Below are 14486 nucleotides of genomic sequence, written 5' to 3' on the forward strand. Positions count from 1 at the left end.
GCTGTCCAAGTAAGGTTTTTCTTACGTAAAAATTAATGCTGAACACGAGTTTTGTGTTTATTTATTTATTTATTAATCATCTGACCTAGTTGGTTTTAATGAATATGGGGGGATGGGGAAAAGCCAATTTGAGTGAAACATTAACTCTTCTCAAATTGGCATAAAAACCCCATACCTTTTCAATCGAATGTTCGGTTTGTTGTTGTTGGTTGGTTATTGGATATTTTTGTTTTCGATAAAAACCGGGCAGCAACATGAAACATACGCTTGGGGGCACTATAGGTCACTATTGATCGTCTCACAGCTAAGCAACCACGTGAGCTGGAATGAACAACTTCAATTCCACACTCTGGCGACGACGAGGATCCCGACGAAGTCACTCTCAAGTACAAAGCCAGACGCAGCTGCCGAAGATTTCCTTTCGCGGTTTCATGATTTTTCACATCATTTACCACTTTTTACTTTTTTACCTGAATGACGTCAATTTAATTTTTAAATAATCTGCAGTATTGATACTTTTAAAAATATCGAAAAAAAGTACATTCACCTTATTTGATTTAGCTTGAAAAATATTTAGTAAGGCATAAAACCATTACTGCCAAAACGTTGCCAGATGTATAAACTTTCCAACGATTGCTTGTTTGTCAAAATCAGTGCACGAGGTTCGTTCAATAAGTCCTTAGAAATCCGAAAGGTGGCGCTTGTAGTATCGGTAAAGTAAGTATCAGTATCGATAGGAAAGCTGTCAAAATTTCAGCTCGATCCATAGCGTTGGTCAATTTATTATATTGTCGATTAAAGTCAACAACATTTGTTTGTTCATAGTAATGGAAAAAACCGAGTTCAGGGCTGTAATCAAACATCTCCATTTGAAAGACTTAAGCCCGCAAAAATTAAAGTCGCGTTGTATGCAGTTCATGGAACATCTGCACCTGTGTTTGCGACGGTTTACATTTGGGTGAATGAGCTTAAACGTGGTGTGCATCCACAAAAGATGAACATCGTTCAGGACGCCCAGTTGAGGTGTCTACTCCTTAAAACGTCGATAAAATCCACGATCTGATTTTGAGCGGTAATTAGTTGAGGCCTTAGGCATATCACAAGGTACAATCGCTTCAATTGTGCATGAATAATTGCCTGTGAAACAAATTTCGGCAAGATGGGTGCCGCGATTGCTCTCAGAGGACAATAAGCTCAATCGCGTAGTGGTTATGTTGACGCTCTTCTATCCCAGTCCTACCGAATTCCTGCATCGATATGTCACTGTGGACGAAACCTGGATACACTACTACACTCCAAAAACGAAGAGACAGGCTTGACGGACGCCAGTTCACTTCCAAGGAGGAGGTCATTGCTCAAACGAATGAGTATTTTGCAGAACTTCCGAAATCCTAATTTTGGACGGGATGAAAATTTTGGGAAAACTGTTGTAAAAGTGTGTAGAGTTGAACGGAAATTATGTTGAGAAATAAAAAAGAAAATTTAAAAAAAACTGTGTTTTTCCATCTTTTTCTAACTTATTGAAAGACCCTCGTACCATCGCACGAGCTCGCCAAAGAAAAATGACCTACTTGACCCCATATAAAGTTGTGTATTCATTCATCGTTCGCTAGTTGAATGAGAAGTATGTTGATGCGAGTTCAGACGGTGCGATAAAAAGGCAAACTAAATTTAAAGTGGCGCATATATTTCTGTTCTTTATTCATCGTTCGCTAATCGAATGAGGAGCATGTTGATGCGCGGTGAGACGGTGGGGGAAGAAGGCAAACTAACTTTTCGTCACCCATGTAAAGTTACACATATATTCGATTGCGGTGATATGCTGTCAGATGGTTCGGTAAGAAAGCAAGCTAGATTGTTGTCACCCATTTAAAATTGTGTGTGTATTTTTGTGCTTCATTCATCGTACGCCAATCGAATGAGAAACATGATTATGCGAATTTAGACGGTGCAATAAGGCAATCTGAATTTTCGTCGCCTATATAATGTTGTGCAAGTATTTTTATACTTCATTCGAATATTGAGAAACCAGCTAATACGCGTTGCATGTATTTTTGTACCTCATTCGACTTTTGGTAGTCGAATGAGAAGCATGTTGATGCGCGGTCAGATGATGCAGTTAGAAAGAAAACTATATTTTCGTCGCCAATATGAATTTACGCATGTATTTATGTGCTTCATGCATCATTCGCTAGTCGAATTAGAAGCATGTTAACCCTCAAAAAGGCAACCGGGTCTCAGAGGCCCGGCACGTTACATTTTTTTAGTTACAAAAAAATGTGTATGCAGTATAAGCTTGGGCATGGAAATTTTGATAAGTAGCTTTGAAATCTATAACAAAAATAAAGAATTGTGAAATTTTCATATGGAATGATGCGCAGCTCTGTTTGAATTTTTTACATGCACAAAAAGGCAAGCCGGGCCTGGCAGGTCCGGTGTGCATGCAATATTTACTAGAATACCACGGGTTTTATACATTAATATTTATCTGAAAAAAAAACATTTTAATGAGTTCAGCATCATATTAGTAGGAATTTTTTCATGTTTTGATTGATTTTATCTTTTTACCTTTTCTTATAAGAAAAAAAAATCTTGAAAGTTAAAAAAATAGCATACGATAATGACGAGTGTCATATTTTTTTGGGTAAATACTTTTATTTCACCCACTGTGGTCTACTTGACAATTATTTGGATACAACATAACCTAAACCTGTCGTTATTGTCTATTTTTGTTGTCTATTCTTTGTGTTATAGTTGTCGTAATTATTCAAATTGTAGGATCTAAAAGCAACAAAAAATTGAAATGGCTTTAAGACGATATGCCCATGTTTTCAATCGTCTCAAAGAATCTGAAATAGTGGAAGAAATTCGAGTAAATTCAACAGCAGACGATTCCGAAACTGATTTGCATTGCTTCCGACGATGAATCTGATGTAGACTCGGAAGAAAAATCTGAATATGTACTCCGGTTATGCATCAGAAGAAATTAATAGCAACCCAGAAACATTTATTGGTCGTGTTCAAACGAAATGGAGCTCAAGTACTCACCTTTTGAAAAAAAAATTTGACCTTTTTGCATCCATCGCCTTATACGCTGAAATCGGGATTTGCTGCGTGTTCGTACTCATCATCCTGTAATTTCGGAACCGGAAGTCGAATCAATTAGAAATTCAACAGCAGCTAATGGGAATGCTCTACCTTTTATTTGAAACCAAGTTTGTAAAAATCGGTAAAGAATTCGCTGAGAAATAGGTATGACATTATCTTAGGAACTTGGTAAGTCCCCCGGGGCATCAAGAACCGCCATAGCTGGCCAATGTGGTCGAAGTGCCTTCGGTGGGTCATTAATGATGTAGACATGCAAAGCCAAGTAATGTTGCATATATTTTAAAATATATTTCATCATTTGGACATCATGGTGGTATCAGTCTCTATGGAAATTTGGTGTGTGATTGTACTTTTCAACATGTAACTCCAGAACCGAAAGTCGGATCAATAAAAAAAATAAATAGCGACCGATGGGAAGGCTGTACCTTTCATTTGAGACTAAATTTGTACAAATCGGTCCAGCCTGATCGCAGGGCCAAATCTCATATACCATTCGAACTGAGTCGAATGGTATATGAGATTTGGCCCTGCGGGTCTCGGTTAAAAAGTCGAAATTTCGACCGATTGCATAACCTTTCTATATGAGAACGTCAAAAAGGAGCTTGAATTTAGACGGGCCTGAGAGGCCCGGCTTGCCCTTTAATGTTAGGATTTTAGCTTGCCTTCACAAAGGTTAATGATACGACGCATGTATTTTAATACCTCATTCGCCTGCTGCCAGTCAAATGAGAAAATGTTGATGCGCGGTAAGAAGGCAAACAAAATTTTCGTCGCCCACTTAAAGTTGCATGTATTTTTGTACCTCACTCGACGTTTGGTAGTCGAATGTGAAGCATGTTGATACACGGTTAGATGGTGCGGTAAACTAAATTTTCGACTGCAAACTATTTTTTTTTGATGCGCGGTCAGACGATTGGTTTTCAAATGGTTTACAATATTACCTTGATGTCAAAGAGAATGGTACAGGAAATGTTATGGGTCTTTTGAAAACCCTATTGTTGTTGATGGAGAAACACGATTAACTTCTGAAATGATCGTAATACAACAAAATAATTGTGTTGTTAAAACAACATTTTAAATATCTCATGAACTGCAAGATTTAAAAAAAAATGCTCTCAACATTTTGATTTAAAATGTCGCTTAGAATCAAATTCAAAAAGAAAATTGTATTTTTGACTACAAATAGTATGAATTATAAAAATATGTCCAAAGTTGTTGTTCGGAAAACTTTTTTATTGAATGCTTTTCCATGACCCAAATACACTGAACAAGTTTCTTTTGCGTCTATAAATATTAGATTGTTGCCATTTTATGATGGGTAACGCGAATAACTTTGAAAATGGGCATAATTATACGAATTAATTGTCTTTGTCGGAATAAAATTCCAAATATGTCGACAACTATCACCTTTTGGAAGATTTTTGTAAAAAGCATTTTGATTTAAAATGATACTAAGAATTATATTCTGTAATAAAAATAAAGTTTTATACGTGAATTAGTATGAAATTTAAAAACATATTGTCATAAAAACTTTTTTAACGATAATTTCTCCATCATGCAATCATTTTCAAAATATTTCTTTTCTCTTTAGGTTTTTGTAGATAAAATAAAAAAAAAGTTTTTTTGCAATTTAAATTTTTAACACAAATTTGGAAGAACCTTAGTGCATTAAAATGTGCTTGTTGCGTAACAGCTTGTTAATCGGATGAAACTGTTCATGCCAATACTATGGCTCCACGCAGGACAAGGACTAATCGCAAAGTGGATCACTGCACGTACGTACAGCGATTATTTCAGGATTTTCCGTCTCGAAATCGCCCGGAAGCAGCAACGATTCCGGAAGTAAGAGCTAAACCTATTCAACCACCGTTGCAGCACTTCTATGTTGACGGTACTGATACGGGAGAGAGTTTGTACATGCAAACTGTCCGGCGGAATCTTCGTCGAGCCCAGGGTATTCCGGAGCCGCCTAACTCGGTGAAAAAATTCTTCGAAAAATCTATTCCCCGCGAGATTCCACTGAACAATAGGGACCGGTCGAATCATCCAGTTTATGCCAGGTTTAAACGACGAGATGGTACGAATCAATTTTTGAAGCGTGAACCTAGTCCAAGTGCTCCCCCAGGAGGTCTCATGCTGTGGCTAGAAAAGGTAAAATTAGCGCAAGCAAGGAACAAAGCTGTGGCCAAGCGAAAGGACGATGAGTACATAAATTTGCCGAGTGATTTCTTTTCCGGGAGAGAATCTATGAAGCTACCATTTGAAGTTAACTGCGACAAAACACTTGCCAGCGTCGGATCTATTTTCGTACCGCCAGCTGCTTCTACTCCCTTTGAAGAACGCCTATTTCCTTGTTCACCGATTGTTACCGATCCGGATGAGTTGATCCAGGAAACAAAGGAATTACGACCAACGATTAAATATGAAGAATTTTTGCGAAAAATTTCATCAGTTATGGAAAATATCAATGCTGAAACATGCCGAGTATTGAAGCGTGCGATTGAAGATACCCCATTGGATCAAAATTACCACGAGCTAAAGAGGATGTTAGTGAAGCACCGAGTGGTGCAGCAAGAGTCACTGCCGGCTAGTTTTGCAGAGCGTGACGGCTGGAGGGATCACTCCCTAATTAGCAACAAAGCTCATTACCAGTGCCGAAAACGTGGGCCGTCTCCGTCGCTGTTCAGCAACACTAACCAAGAGTTCAGTGCAGTCGACTGCGATGATACGAATTCGACTATGAATGAGGTGCAGCTAGGGCGTCATTCGTTGAGGCCTGCCACATTGCATTCCACAATGGATTCTTTTCAAGAGGAAATTTTCGGTCCAACAGGGACGGCTAAAAAGATGCGATCAAACTGGCTGCTGGTAAGTTAATAGTATAATTAGGTAGTTCTGTTTTGAAAGGAGACGAGTGTGTATCTTCGTCGCGAGCGGTTGACTCTTGTAGAGCTCCCTTCGAGTCGGTAAATTTTCATTATTTTCGGCGCAGTTTACTGCCTCCCGGTTATAGAAAGTGTCAGTAAGGGTGCAATTTAACGATTATACAAAGTTAAGTGGCTTATAAAAGCATTTTCGGCATATTTTTGAGTGACGCGAGTGGTGACAGTTTGTGAAAATCGAATTCCGGCAAATGAAAAAATATCTTTTCCTCGCATTACGGGCCGTCGATTCCCGATGCAAGGACAATAAAACTGCACAGAAATCATCTAGAAACAGTGTATATTCTAAAAATAGTTAAAAATGGTTTTTCAGAGAAAAAAAATTCAATCCGAAAAGTGAAAAAAGATACGGCAATAAGAAAAATTAGCATATTCAAATTATTGGCGTTTCACCAGCGACTAGCGACTACCAGGTGTCGCCCCAAAATTCTTCGCCCGAAAAATAGGTGGCAAACCAACCAGTCGGTGCTCAGCTAATTTCGTCCGCGTCCCTTGTCACCCATGTTTTATTGGGTGTTTCATAGGCGGTGCTATCTTTGGAAATGAGCCGCCTTCGATATTCAACTGTTTTTTTTTACTTTCATATTTTATTGCGTATGAGGAGAGGTTTTGATTCTTTAATATTCGGGAACACGTATCTGCCGGTCGGCAAACTTTTCTTTGGACTGAGCAAAGTGCTCAGCAAACTAATTTCTATGTTTCTTTAGGGTTTGTTTTACCAACGGGGGAACTGATCCAAAGAGCATCCAATATGCTTAGGGAAACCACATGGCCTTATTTGAGTGGAATGATGACTTCAATCATGTATAAGGTTTGAGAATTGACAATTCGCGAGAGGAATCGGGGACCGGTAAGCAATTACCTTCAGTTATGTCAGCACGAAGAATAAGCGTTTTGCTGTCATGTTCATTCAGCTTTCAATTCTATCTCATGCCTCCACGCGAGTCTAAGTTTATTAATGGCATTTGGTCCTTAGACCGGCGACGACTGGGTGCTATCAGCCTTCTGCCAATAGTAGCAGAATGAGAGGGTGCAAACAGATCTAGCGGAGAAAACAATACCGTCCAAATGAATAGTTGTTGGGAAATCAGCTCCAATAAGACTTTAATTTGACTAGTACCGATGATCGCGGGTCAATACGTACTGAAAATTCGCCGCGTCTGTTTTAATGAGTCTAATTTCAAGTTGCGTTATTGGTGGCAAGCCCGTGCATCAGGTTAACGATCCTCTGTATTTCCCTTTAATGTTCGATCGTTGATTTATAACATCTCGAGCTATCACAACTCTTTATGTGTATAATGTGTTATCACTCGGTAGTTTGCAACCCAAAAAATATATTGTGGAGAAGGTATAGCGAAATTAGTCTAAATAATGTCGCAATAAATAGTGCTCCGGCCTATTATGCAGATAAGATTAGCTTTTCTAGGCAATATTCCCACGAGCTGTGTGGAGTTGAAATTGCTTTTATTTAGAAAACAGGATACTCTCGGTAGCCGGCTACCCAGTGTTTAAAAAGAACCAAAAACTAAACAAGATCTTCTTTTTCGAGCGATCGTGTTCTCGAAAACTTACTAAACTACCACCTAATAAACTATGTACAGGTCGCATCGCTTGCATGGAGTGAATCCTAGAACACCAACTTCGCGACACCTATGGAAGAGTCTGATGAACCTTCTGTATAAGATTCCTCATTTTATTCAAACGATCGCCGGGTAAAATCAGCACCGACACGATAGAAACCACGAGAAAATTCGTCGCGTGATTGAATATTATTAAGAAATATAAGCAGTGCTCCTTATAGCCGGCTTTCCGGAGTTCAAGTTGCTTATTTTGCTAATCGTATTAATACAACAAATGATAAATTTCCCACATTCTCGGCAGCCGGCTGCCCAGAGCAATTATTACATGATAACGCTACTGGCACACTTACTAACAACTCTCCCATTCCCGTGATACATGTGGAGATGCAGAGGATTCCTCGGTCTCTAGTAGCAACATGTATCGGACTAACATTCCTTCCTTTCCCAGAAGATCTGCATTAGAACGTGGCCGGCGTCGGTATTGATCAGCATGCAGGGATCAGAATAGATTGTACAATGTGGCTCATCATGTTATTCCCAAGCATGTTGTTCCAATGAACATTTTGCAACCTAATTTGGTTCTGGTCAATAACGGAGTAGCAACTACGGGCGATCTCTTATGCTTATGCTTATGCTAATTTAAATTTTTAACACAAATTTTTGTTTCTGTGAAAAATAACACAACATATTTTTCAGAGGATATTTTTTTCGTACAGAAATTTTGCTGTTTCAAATACAATAAACGAACGAAAAAAGATTGACAATTATGCACATAGAAACATCTACACCCTTTCGAAAAATTGCTCTTGTATCAAAATATTGCGATTGGCAGAGAAAATCAGGGAGATTCATAAACCGAACACAACTGCAAAGTTTTGTTTGAATCGAAGATGGTCATATTTTACGAATGGTTAGTTTCCCATGGAATTCCTCAATAGTACAGGTGGTCTGAACGACTTCCATTGGCATTTCGGTTAAAATGGAAACTGGAATCATAGTGCAGAAGTCGGCTACAAATTTTGTTTTAAGCATATGCGACCACCCCAGTTTGCTACTCCGTTATTGATCGGTACTTGCTGAAATTGCACAGAGAATCAATAGATTGTAATGCCTGGGTGAAATACACCCTTCAATGTACAACTCCTGAAAATACTACTTTTATTATCAATACCGATGCCGGCCAGCCCCTAACGTAAATCGCAGCAGAAAAAGAAAGGAATGTTAGGTCCACATTTGCTTTTGCTAGAGGCCGGGAGAAAGGAGCTTGTTTGTCAATACAAAATTGGGCTGGAGCTCGCGCACGATTCAAGATTTTAGGAGTCTCAGGTCTCCAGCAAACTCATCAGGTGCCTAAATACGTTTTAGGAATATCGTAACGGCCAATAGTGAAAAATAGCTTGAAACATACTTCATTCATTTTTTACAGAAGACAAATTACCAGAAGGAAAATCCCACAAAAAATTTCAAACCAAAAATAACTAAGAGTAGTACTGAGGCTAAAACTAAAACTCGATTATTTTCGCGACGAAAATATGAAACAATTTTGAGCGGCCCGAAAAAAGCATTATACTACTGAGGACCTTACACTATATGACGGACATACTAGAAATTTTACGAGTGCGTACTTTACTATTATTATAACAACTGGAAATATAATTCAGACAAGACCATGCGTATTCCCCACGCACATTAAATGTCCCGTGGATTAGTTTCCTAGTTGATAAAAAAAACACTAAAAAACAAAGAAATTAGTTTGATCAGTCCAAAGAAATGTCAGCTCGATCAACCGGCGGATACATGTTCCCTTACAATGCCATCAAATCAAAGAACATTAAATTACATTCGACAAAATATGTGCAATTCTGAATATAATAAAATAAAATCTACCTATTTATTTGCAATAAAATAAGATCAAGTAAATCAATAAGAACTTGAAGTGTAAAAACTGACTAAAATAGCCATTTTTTATTGTGAAGATTTTCACACTGACTATCACTATTGTATGTAACTTCACAATAATTTTATTATATATTTTTTTGCTTGATGCAAAAACTTACACCTCTAACTAGATTATACATCTGACCGACTCTTTTAGAGAAGCTTTAAGCAGTTTTTACTCCAAAGGGTCTCAGTTCTAGTTCTGGGGTGGAGGTTGTTAGCAGGCTCTTGCATTTTTTAATTTTATTAGGGGTTTTCGAAAGTAAAATTAAAACTCGGTGTATCATACCGCTTATTTGCACTCTGCTAAAAAAATAAATGAACAGGGGCTAGTTAATGGTTGGGGTAAGTTGATGGAGTCTTTTTCCTTCGTTTCTATTAGCCATATAGTGCTGTTTGCTTTATCTCGTTGTATACCTCAAGCAATGTGTAATACATTCTCCCATGTGTCCATTTTGCTTAAAACTTATTTTGTAGAAGCTGTGGGCGATATTTTGTTTTCGAACATAATAAGTAAATTTTCTTAATTTTTAACAATGTCTGGGAGTGTTATTTATGGTTAGTTTTAATCTATTCTACGAATGCTTATACTTTTAGTGTCTAAAAAGTGCCTTCAGTATCCGTATAGATTTTACACTGCCAACTAGCCACGGGCTCCCCCAATATTAGAACGACAACTGATCTCATTGATACGTGAATAAATTTGAATTTTTTGAAGGAAGTCCACCAATTTTTTTATTAAATATATCCACCAACCAGTTAGTTCCATCCCTGGCCCAACGAATCACGGAGTTCAACGCCCACACCAATGCCACTAAACAAATCAAGATCACTCATCTTTCTTTAGTTGGAAGAAACGGCCATACAAGAGACTGACAATTGATGTTGCCTTCGCGTAATATGCTGGAAAATACAAGGGTAATTATTCCAACAGCAATTCAAAACGAATTCTGAAGGGGGTTTTATTACATGCACACTGCACAGTAGGTACATGCCGAACGTAAGCATACTCGAGTAATCATGTTTTTATCCAATGGACATTAACGCCATCATTACATATTTTCTTAATGATATATCAGTAACATTAAATAGGGATGTTCAAAATGCTCCCGTTTTCGGAACGATCCATAAAAAAGCATTTTAAGTGGCTCGATTGGGTACCCCCATGGGGATCCGTACTACGTTTATGGCTCAGTGCCTTCCCCACACACTTTTCGGTGGCGAAGAATGACACGATAAAGCACACTGTAGGGCAAAGAGCAATTGCAGAACGAAGCGACCGTCCCTCGGTTTCATTATGCGAAAAATGTGATATAATGAAATGATAAATTTTGAAGACACGAAGCCTAACCATCTCTATCTGACTGAGACTATAACGACAGTCATCTGTCAGGCAGGGTTAGCTGTACAGAACGCGGGTGATGGTCGACCATGTAAACAGCTGTACGGTTCACCCCCACACCTTGTCGATGAAAAACTGGGGATCAGCAAAAAGTGAAAAGTTGAACCTTTCCACAACCCGCCCTAGGAGGGTTGGTGGGGCTCTATAAGCACACGAAACCGTTGATGCAACGTTAAATAGGAAAAGATTTCAGCAGCTCTGCGAAGGCAAAACTGCATAACTTTATTTTCGATAGGTCGCGTAATTTGGCCGGAGTGCATGCCAAACCACACACCGTCGCATACCGGTTCGGGAAAAATACAAAGCGTAGCGAAGATGGGCAAACAAGACATTTGCAACCAAGATCCGGAATAAGCGAAAGTAAGTATCTTGAGAGCTGCAGCGAAGATATGAGGTTGTGCAAGCGTAAAGTTTCGTGCATGCATCCTACGATAGAAAGAGAGAGAGAGACTGGTGGTTCTTTTCGGTACCAATGATAGGAGGGAGACCTTGAGGAGAAATCCATCATGTCAAATGTCAAACTACGTAACCAGCCGGTCTTGCTACACCGCGGGTCCGTCGAATAACACGACTAGTCTAACGATAGTGCACAATTTCTATGGACTGGGTTTGTTTTCTGCAAAGCAAGGTTTGTATTATTAGCGATGACGAAAATTACTTTCAAAGCTACACGATTTTGATTGATTAAACAAAGGTAAGGCTCACTTTGATCACACTAGCTTTCCAGATTAGTTGACGTTTGTACTCAGAATGATTCGAAACCAGACTTATTTTCTGCGAGGTTTTTGGTTCAATGGTAACAGCTTTATTTGGCAGGGTTTTATCAAAAATGCGTAAAAAACCAAAAAAAAATGTTAAATTTTGTGAAATTCGATAGCTTATTAGAGGTTCTATGGTTATTAGGTATTCTGATCTAGAAAAAAAACTGTATTAGAATACGCTTACCCTTGGAACTGCTTTTAAAACATAACGTATGCGGAATAAAATTTGAACAAAATTCAAATGCCAATTTTTTTGTCGAAAAATCTTTATTAAATGTTCTCTCTACATGAAAACATTTGACAGCTTCTTAACTTAATGTTAAAAAAATATGCACATTCGAGAAACTTTACGACAGTTTGCAGGAACTTTTTGCAACGTTACCAAAGTCGAAAAAATTTGATAAAGGCATTTTCTTAATTTCTGTCTTAATTTTTAGTCTCATGTTTATTAGTTTTAGCTCGAAAATTATTGGCATATACTCTCCGCTTTAAATTATCCCAGAAATAAATTGGAAACAGTTGTGGTACATTTGGAGAGTTATCAGCCTTTTGTACAAAAGGTATGCGATAATCCTCCATTGCGCCAAAAATTTTTTTAGCTATATAGCTAGGTGCCAGATTGGGCGTTTGCTGCCATTTTGTTCACATAGTATCTCCTAGCGGGTTGAAATCAACACTGGATGTTTAAAATAAGGGTGCCTAAAGTATGACGTTTAGTATGGTGCCCTATGCAAGGTTGTATTTTTGTTGTAATCAAGCATTACAACAAAAATACAACCCTGCGCAGGGCACCATACTAAACGTCATACTTTAGCGTTGTCCAAATTACATTCAGTATACGTTATATAAGTAAGACACAAGAATCATTGATCTTATTTCACCTATTCATTCGAACTTCGGAAATAGATTTATGAGCATATGGTTCAGTGGCGTAGCAGCGAGGTGGGGGAGGGCTTGGAGACAACACCCCCCCCCCCCTCCTCGAAATATTTTGAAGAAATTTGAAAAAATTGAATATGTTCATCAAAAATATAATATTTGAAATGGAGTTCTTAAAGTTTTATTTGCAAAAGTTATCTTGTGAGAATGTTTCCTTGTAGTGAAAATTGGCGACAGACCTCGACACCTACCGATCGGCTCGTTGTGGAGGATAGGTCTACCACCGAGGACTACAACGAGTAGATCGCGGCGAAGCTGGGAGCTAAATGGCTCCTGGTATCGTGACAAAACTGGAAGCTTATTGGTTCAGGTAACGGGCATCGGTACCGAGAGAAATTCCGTCACATTCTGTAGTCCTTAACTGAAGGCGAACATGGACCGGAGAGTGTGCGAAATGTATCCCCATAGCGACCACCAGGCCATTCGCTACAGCATCGGCCAATGGAATCCTCCTGCAGCACGGAGAAGGACGACCGGCTAGCCAAAGTGGAAGGCGAGTCTGCAGCTGACTGGTTAAATGAGTAGCTCAGTACGCTACATGGTGTTTGTAATAGAGCCAAACGGCGGGCTCAGAGAGCAAGATCGGAGAGTGAGAGAGCAGCGCAAGCGACGTTTCGAGAAGCTAGAGACGCTTTAAAAAGCTTAGCAAGCCAGTTTGCCATAAGTAGCTGTGCTGAGAAGTAGACGCCTATCCCTGGGGAACGCGTACTGAGTCGTCATGACGAAGATGACGGCCCGTCGACACCAGTTGAAATATGCCCGGGTAAGCTAAAGATAATCATTGAAGGTCTCTTCCGGAAGCACAATCCAACTACCTGGTCACCCACACCGTTCTGCGAAGAAGAGAGAGCAAATACACCCGAGTGGTAAGCGACTAACAACGAGCTCAAAGAAGCGTCGATGCGACTAAAATCGATGAAAGCTCCCGGAACAGATGGAATACCAAACGTGGCGCTGAAAGCTGCGATCCCGGCATATCTGGACATGTGCAGGATGCTATTGCAGACATATTTAGATGATGGAAATTTCCCCGAAATGTGGAAGGTACAGAAGCTGGTGTTACTGTTGAAGTCAGGGAAGTCACCGGGCCATCCTGCCTCGTATAGGCCAATGCCGCAGCGCTGCACAGAAGAATGAGCCAGATCCTGAAGAGCTACTTCCAAAGTAGAGTACTGCTGTACGAGATAAACGAAGGGCAGAAGTCAATGCGAGTCGCAACAGGCGTTCCTCATGGCTCCATTCTCAGTCCAACTCTTTGAAACGGGAGGTACGATGGGGTCTTAACACTGCGGCTGCCCGGGAAAGTGAATATCATGCGTTTTGCGGACGACGTGTCACTAACGGTGATGAGTGAGACACTTGAAAAAGTGGAGGTGTCGGTGACGGAGACAATAGACGTGATCGAGAGCACGATGAACGGGGTCAAGCTGCAAATAGTTCACCACAAGACGGATGTGTTGTTTACACCTGCGAAAAGTCAAGTGTTTCGTCATCGATACTGCGATGAGGTTTGAACCTGGGGTGCAGCGCTGAAAGCCAAGCGGAACCTCGAAAAGTTGAACATGACGTGCCTGCTGGTGGTCGTACGATTGCGTACAGAATAATATCTTCGTAGACAGTATGCTCAGTATGCTAATGAAATGCAAGAAACTTGAGGAAGATGACGAGAATCGATTGGATGGTGACGTGGCAGCAGGAATGCGACAATACGGAGAAAGGAAAGTGGACCTACCTGTTCATCCCAAACCTGTCGACGTGGGTCAATAGAGAGCACGGAGCGATGACCTTCCACCTGAAACAGATCCTGTCGGGGCAC

The sequence above is a fragment of the Topomyia yanbarensis genome, chromosome 2 (genome assembly GCF_030247195.1).
Source record: "Topomyia yanbarensis strain Yona2022 chromosome 2, ASM3024719v1, whole genome shotgun sequence".
NCBI classification, from domain to species: domain Eukaryota; kingdom Metazoa; phylum Arthropoda; class Insecta; order Diptera; family Culicidae; genus Topomyia; species Topomyia yanbarensis.